Below are 8,936 nucleotides of genomic sequence, written 5' to 3'. Positions count from 1 at the left end.
TTTTTTTTTTTTTTTTTTTTTTTTTTTTTTTTGAGCCAGAACTCTGTCACACAGGTTGGAGTGTAATGGCATGCTCTCAGCTCACTGCAACCTCTGCCTCCTGGGTTCAAGCGATTCTCCTGACTCAGCCTTCCAAGTAGCTGGGACTACAGGCACGTGCCACTACGTCCAGCTAACTTTTGCATTTTTAGTAGAGACAGAGTTTCACCACGTTGGCCAGGCTGATCTCAAACGCCTGACCTCATGATCCACCCACCTCAGCCTCCCAAAGTGCTGGGATTATAGGCATGACAAATATTTTCTTATATCTGTATATACTCAAGGATATTTACCTTTGACTTGTACTCTAATACTATGTCATTTATTTTGTTGCTCAAATTATTCAAGTTTTGACAATTGAAGTTCATTCTGTTGGCTCCTCTGCGTTTTTGATATATGCCATCATTATTTTTGTTTGAACAATCCTTTAGTTATTGGCACTACACGATAATCCAGGTTCAAATTTGGCAGTTTCTACCCCAACTCTACAATATAGCAACAGAAAAACCATGGCAAAAAAAGACCCCTGTTTCTTTTCATTGGAGGATGCTGTTAGAAAACAAGATCTGTGGGTAGGATATACTTCTTGCTGTCAAATATCATTGCTTCTAGGCCTTCTTAGCTGAAAAAGCAGGAAAATATACACGTATATATTAATCAGTGTATATAGACACTTCTATAAACATGTTTATTATATTCATCTATATATTAAGCTAAGTATGCATCCATGCTAATGTCTCCAACTCTAATGAAGTGTAATGAAGTATGATATACATTATTCTAGCTGTACCCCTTCCTTGTCTGTAACCTTCCACCAAACCTGGCTCATACCATCTGCCAGCAAGTTACTTAATTGTTCAATCTCAGATGCATATTTAGTGGTTGTGGAATTGTTCACCTATAACCCTGTAAGGAGCAACTTTGTCAATAGAGTACAGTACTTATATGCAGATTTTGTTGCTTCTAGTCTTACAGACTCAATTCATTTCTCAAGTTATTTACATAAACATCACTTTCACTTAACCCTCAGAAATGTTATTTCTGGGGCAATATAGCAAGACCCTGCTTGTACAAGAAATAATACAAAAATTAGCTGAGCATGGTGACACATGCACGTGGTCCCAGCTATTCAGGAGGTAGAGGTGAAGGATTGCTGGAGCCTAGGAGGCTGAGCCTACAATGAGTCATGATTGCAGTGTTGCACTCCAGCCTGGGTGACAGAGTGAGAACCTGTTTCAAAATAAATAAATTTGGAAGACAAATACCACTTGATTTCAATATTAATTATTAAATTACTGTAATCCAGCCCATTCAATTTTAGTGTAAATATATGCAAATAAATCAGTAGAACTGCATATAGAATCCAGAAATAGGTCCCTGCACATCTGGAAATTTTTGACATATGTGCTAAGGCAATTCAGTAAAGAGAAAATGATTTCTTCAATAAATAGTGCTGAAATGATTGGATAACTATGTACAAGCAATCAAACAAAGACTTAAACAGAAAAATAAACAAAACTCCAATCCATTGAGTAACTCAAAGTTGATCTGAGACCCAAATATAAAACCTAAAAGAATTAAACTTATAGAAAAATTTACAGGAGAAAAAAAGTGACCATCATTAGGTTAAAGAAAGAATTTTTAGATACACCATAAACATTTTTTTAAGAAAAGGAGGATAACCTGTGCCTCGTCAAATTAACAAGCCTGCTATTCAAATAGCACCATTAACAATCAAGAAAAATCACATATGAAACAAAAACATTTGGCAATTACATACCTGAGGAAAGACTTGTATCCAGAATATGTAAGAACTCTCAAAAAAACATAATCATAAAAATCAATACTCTTAAAATAGAAAAAAATACATTGAATAATTTATATAGAAAATATATAGATGGTAAATAAACACATATACAAATACTCAACATATTAATCAGTAGGGAAATGCCAGTTAAAACCAGGATAAGATATGACTTACATACCTGCTAAAGAAGCTAAAATTAAAAAGACTGACAATACCACGTGTTAACAAGACTATGAAGGAACTGAAGTTCTTCTATACTGATAATGTAAATGAGAAGAGGTGCAGACAATATGGGCAAGTTTGGCGGTGTATTTAAATATTACACATAAACCTACCACATAGTTAAGCAAGTCTCCTCCTAGATATTTACCCCAGGGAAGAAAAAAAAGCTTATTTCTATAAAAAAATTTTGTATAGTGATATTAACAGCAACTTTATTTGTAACAGCCAAAAAAATTGGCAACAATCCAAATATCGCTAACATGTGGATAGAGACTGTCATGTATTCGTGCAATGGAATACCACAAAACAATAAAAAGAAATGGACTGTTGATGTGCAGGATATGGATAAACCTCAAAATCATTGTGTTGTATTTAAAAGGCGAAAATCATACTTTTAGAATTCTAATTCTAGAACATTCTAGAAAATGCAAACTGATCTACAGTGACAAAATGGATCAATAGGTAATTTTGAATGGCATTTGGTGGGAAAGAGGACATCAATGATAAGATTAGGAGAAGACAGGAGGAACCTCGAGGTGATGTATGTGTTGCGTCTTCAAAGTGGAGATGATTTAAGAGTATATTCACATGTCAAAGTTTATCACTCACGTTGTTTATTTTAGTATATGCAATTTATTTAGGCCAAGTATACCTCAATAAAGCTTTAAAAATATTACAAAAGATTTGGGACCAAATATGTCATTCATATCAATTGATGTAAATGAGCACAGCTCCTTCATTAAAAGTGGTTTATTTTCAAATTTGCTTAATAAGTAAAATCCAACCATGGGCTGTACATGAGAGACAAACCATAGACAAAGGGATTTCGACCTAAACAAGAGATGGGCAGATATGCCAGGCATAGTAAAAACACAATTATTCATAGGAAATCCAGCATCAAAAAAGTTTAAATTATTTATTTATTTGTTTGTTTGTTTGTTTATTTGTTTATTTATTTATTTATTTTGAGACAGAGTCTCACTCCATTACCCAGGCTGGAGTACAATGGCGCCATCTGGGCTCACTGCAACTTCCACCTCCCGAGTTCAAGCAATTATTCCACCTCAGCCTCCAGAGTAGCTGGAATTACAGGTGTGGCCACCGTGCTCAGATAATTTTTGTATTTTTAGTAGAGACAGGATTTTGCCATATTGGCCAGGCTGGTTTTGAACTCCTGACCTCAAGTGATCTGCTCACCTTTGTCTCCCAAAGTAGTGGGATTACAGGCGTGAGCCACCACACCCTACCAAATTATGCTTTATAGATTTAAATGGAAAAAAGAATACTTATCAATGCTAAAAGTTACCATTGACCTTGATATATATCTATGCATCAAGTCACATGTATTCAAAATTATAAGAAAAAAAGAAAGTATATAAGATGAAAATGAAATAGAAAATACTCACAATAGCAGAATTTATCATCCCTTTTTTATCACATAAAAGGTCAGAGCAACAAGATTAAGTATGAAAATATAAAATGTTACTAATATAACTAAATATAGGCTTCATGCATGTATATATAGATATTATATGACTTTACTAAAGAATAAAACTTCTTTCATTGTACATAGAACATTCACAATAATTAATCAAATATTAGGACAACAAGAAAACCTAAGAATGCCATAATCTGGGAATAATACAAACAATTTTCTATAATTAGAGTGCAGTACTAACAGTCAAAAGTGAAGCAAAAAACAGAGATTATTGCATCAGGAAATCAGGGGAAAATCTACTAGACAACTTTTGGGAAAAGTGAGTCAATATAAAGTAAAATTGTAGAATTTCTGAGAAGTAATGACAATGAAACACTATCTATATGAATTTTTATAAAATAGAAGCAATCACCAAATAAAATGTATAGCTTTAAAATGCTTTATTGATCAATATTAACTAATAAAAGTAAATGAACTAAATGCATACCTCTATAGTCTACAAAAGTTATAATTCAAATTTAAAAGTAAATGCAGAAAATAATATACATAAAATAGAAAACAAAACTTAAACTAAATTTTGTTCTGTGTAAAAGCAATACAGAATACCAGCAAAAGAGGAGAATCAAGAAAAAAGTAAGAATACTTCAAAATACATTGGAAGGGGAATAGTCATTGACGTAAACAAAATTATTGTAAAAATAAGACCTTTTTTAAAATGCAGATAAAATTTAAAAATTCAAAGTAAAATTTAATTTATCAAAATCAGCCCCAGTAAAATTCAAACATTGAGCTAATTTGTGGCAATTAGACGCCAATTAATATAGATGAGATGGAGACAGGGAAAAATACCTATTTCAAAAAAAAGTGCCAGAGCCAGATGAATTCCCCAGGGAATTTTTCAAGCATTTTAAGGTCTGGATAATCTCAATGCTGCTTAAAATTATCTAGAGAACAACATAAAAAATTCTTCTAATTATTTTTATTAATCAAATATAATGTTTATACCTCAAACTGATGTTAATTGCATAACACTGAAGTAAAAGACCAAAATGTAACAACATCAATGCAACAACGACAAATGTTATTAAACAGATTCTAGCAATATATTGGTAAAAAATAATAAACTACATTGAAATACAGTGAAAACATTGGATGATAATTCCTTAAATGTTGAAAGACTGCAGGAAAATATTACTTGTTATCGTTAAATGCACTCAATCTCATGATTCTATATCAAGAAAACCCCATAGTCTTGGCCCCAAAACTCCTTCAGCTGATTAACTGCAGCAAAGTTTCAGGATACAAAATCACTGTACAAAGATCACTAGCATTCCTATACACCAACAACAGTCAAGCCAAGAGCCAAATCAGGAAGACAATCACATCACAATTGTCATAAAAGGAATAAAATAACTAGAAATACTGCTAACCAGGGAGGTGAACGGTCTTTACAATGAGAATTACAAAAACTGCTTAAAGAAATTGGAGAAGACACCCACAAATGAAAAAACATTTCATGCTCATGGATAGAAAGAATCAATATTGTTAAAATGGCCATACTGCCCAAAGCAATTTACAGATTCAATGTTATTTCTATCAAGCTACCCATGACATTCTTTACAGAACTTAAAAAAAAAAAAAATTAAAATTTATATGGAACCGAAAAAGAGCCCAAAGAGCCAAGGTAACCCTAAGCAAAAAGAACAAAACTGGAGGCATCACTTTACCCAACTTCAAACTGGCTGTAGGGCTACAGTATCCAAAACAGCATGGCACTGCTACAAAAGCAGATATATAGACCAATGAAACAGAATAGAGAGCCCAGAAATAAGGATGCACACCCATATCCATCTGATTTTCTACAAAACTGACAAAAACAAGCAATGGGGTAAAGACTCCTTATTCAATAAATGATGCTGGGATAACTGGCTAGCCATATGCATGAGATTGATGCTGGACCCCTTCCTTATACCATGTACAAAAATCAACTCAAGATGGATTAAAGACTTAAATGTAAAACCCCAAACTATTAGGTTGGTGCAAAAAAGTAATTGTGGTTTTGGTCATTACTTTCAATGACAAAAACTGCAGTCATGTTTTCACCAACCTAACATAAAAATCCTGGAAAACAACCTAGTCAATACCATCCTGGACATAGTAATGGGCAAAGATTTGATAACAAAGACACCAAATGAAATCACAACAAAAGTAAAAATTGACAAATGGGATCTAATTAAATTTAAGAGCTTCTGTACAGCAAAATAAACTATCAACAGAGTAAACAGACCACTTACAGGATGGGAGAAAATTTTTGCAAGCTATCCATTGGACAAAGGTCTAATATCCAGCATGTATAAGGAACTTAAACAAATTTTCAGAAGAAAAACAAATGACCCCATTAAAAGTGGGCAAAGGACATGAAAATAAACTTCTCAAAAGTAGAAATACATGTAGCCAACAATCATATTTTAAAAAGCTAAATTTTACTGGTTATTAGAGAAAAGCAAATCAAAATCATAAGGCCATACCATCTCACACCAGTCAGAATGGTGATTATTAAAAGGTCAAAAAATAACAGATCCTGGAGAAGTTACAAAGAAAAGTGAACATTTATACACTGTTGGTGGGAGTGTCAATTAGTTCAACCATTGTGTGAAATTGTATGGCAATTCCTCAACAAGCAAAAACAGAAATACCATTACATTATACATTATTCATTGTAAGCCCAGAGTAATATAAACCATTTTATCATAAAGACACAGGCATATGAAAGTTCACTGCATCACTATTCACAATAGCAAAGACAAGGAATCAACCTAAATGCTCACTGGTGACAGATTGTGTAAAGAGAATGTGGATATTACATATACACAATGAAATACTATGCAGCCATAAAAATGAATGGGATTGGCCAGATGTGGTGGCTCACACCTGTAATCCCAGCACTTTGGGAGACTGAAGCAGGCAGATTACCTGAGGTCAGAAATTCAACACCAGCCTGACCAATATGGTGAATCCCCTTCTCTACTAAAACTACAAAAAGTATCTGGGTATGGTGGTGGATGTCTATAATCCCAGCTACTCAGCAGGCTGAGGCAAGAGAATCACTTGAACACGGGAGGGGGAGGTTGCAGTGATCCCAGATCACACCATTGCACACCAGCCTGGAGGACACAGGGAGGCTCTGTCTCAAAAGGAAAAAAAAGGAAAAGAAAATGAATGGAATCATGTCCTTTGCAGGATCATGAATAGAGCTGAAGGCCATTATCCTTAGCAAACTAATGCAGGAACAGAAAACCAAATACCGGATGTTCTCACTTAGAAGTGGGAGTTAAATGAGAACACGTAAACACAAAGAAGGGAACAACAGACACTGAGGCCTATTGCAGGGCAAATGGTGGGAGGAGGCAGAGGAGTAGGAAAAATAACTATTGAGTACTAGGCTTAGTACGTGAGTGACGAAATAATTTGTACAACAAACTGTGACACAAGTTTACCTATATAAAAAATCTTCACATGTACCCACAAACCTAAAATAGAAGTTAAAAATATAAATAAATAAACTGTCATATTAGAATTTTTTTAAAGAAAAGACAGGTTTGCTGTTACTTAATCTTTACCTTAGCCCCAAATTTAGCAAAATTGTCACTTAAGTAATGAAACAATAGAGGTTATTCCCACTGAATCAGGGCCAAAGCAAGCCTGCTCACTCTTTATATTATTTAGCTTATTTATTTTTAATATGTTACTGAAAATTCTTGCTAATGCAACTGGGTACTAGGAAAAACACAGAGACAAGGTAATTGGAATATTGTAATGGCTTGGGTTAGAAGAATAGTACAGATACATATGAAGGTGAACAAAATCCTTTCATAAGTGTATAAAATTAGGGAGATTAGCTCTTTTCTTGGACCTCTTCTGCTTTATGAGTTTTTAAAACATTATGAATGAACTTAATGCAAACATCTCTACTGACGCAAATATTTAATACTATAATGTGGCTATAATCCTACCATAAAAGAGTGGTTAAATGGAGCTGTGTTAAAGTAAACTACAGATTATCTCATTTACAAAAATAAGTGGCAGAACTCTATAGCACAGACCTTTGAATTTAAACAGCAGTGGATTAAAAAAGATAAAGGCCAAAATGTAGTTTGATAGATACCTCTGAATAGGGGTACGAAGCACTCACCTTGACATCCTGACTTCACCCAAAAGAATTACTTGTACTTTGGAACCAATCCCCAGCTCCTGCTTCTCGCCCACAGAAGCAAGATGGACACACTCCTATAACGATTACAGCCATTTTGGGACATGTGTCCACATAGAAAAGTCACATAAAAAAAGGAAGGAATTCCTGCGAGTGATTAATGGAGAGAAATATGGCAGAGAAACTTAGTTGAAAATACACATAATAATGGTTGTAAAAATTACCCAACTTCTATGTAGAGAAGTTCATCAATAAATTTGGAAGCTGAAGATGCATGTTTCCACTGTCTAAACAATGCAACTGCTTAAACATTCTTGCTTGTGTGCCTCAAAGTGACATATGCAGGGATGATCATTGTAACACCCTTTATAGTAGCAATAAATGTCCTAAATTGTCAACAGGCAAATCAACACTTTAAATTGTTGATATAATAAAGAACTATGCATTGCGAAAATACATTTGTGAATCCCAGCACTTTGGATGGCCGAGGTGGGTGGATCACTTGTGGTCAGGAGTTCGAGACCAGCCTGGCCAACATGGTGAAACCCCGACTCTACTAAAACTACAAAATTGGAATAAGAACAGCTCCAGTGTCCAGCTCCCAGCACGAGCGACACAGAAGACAGGTGATTTCTGCATTTTCAACTGAGGTACTGGGTTTATCTCACTAGGGAGTGCCGGACAATCAGTGCTGGTCAGCTGTTGCAGCCCTACCAGCGAGAGCTGAAGCAGGGCGAGGCATTGCCTCACCTGGGAAGCGCAAGGGGGAAGGGATTCCCTTTTCCTAGCCAGGGGAACTGAGACACACAACACCTGAAAAATCGGGTAACTCCCACCCCAATACTGCGCTTTAAGCAAACGGGCACACCAGGAGATTATATCCCACACCTGGCTAGGAGGGTCCCATGCCCACGGAGCCTTCCTCATTGCTAGCACAGCAGTCTGCAATCTAACTGCAAGGCAGCAGCGAGGCTGGGGGAGGGGCGGCCGCCATTGCTGAGGCTTAAGTGGGTAAACAAAGCCCTGGGAAGATCGAACTGGATGGAGCTCACAGCAGCTCAAGGAGGCCTCCCAGTCTCTGTAGACTCCACCTCTAGGGACAGGGCACAGCTAAACAACAACAACAACAAAAGAAAGAAAGAAAGAAAGAAAGAAAGAAAGAAAGAAAGAAAGAAAGAAAGAAAGAAAGAAAGAAAGAAAGAAAGAAAGAAAGAAAGAAA

Source organism: Rhinopithecus bieti, unplaced genomic scaffold (assembly GCF_001698545.2).
Source record: "Rhinopithecus bieti isolate Rb0 unplaced genomic scaffold, ASM169854v2 scaffold_8220, whole genome shotgun sequence".
NCBI lineage: Eukaryota > Metazoa > Chordata > Mammalia > Primates > Cercopithecidae > Rhinopithecus > Rhinopithecus bieti.
The sequence above is the reverse complement of the archived record's forward strand: the minus strand, read 5'-3'. Positions refer to the sequence as shown.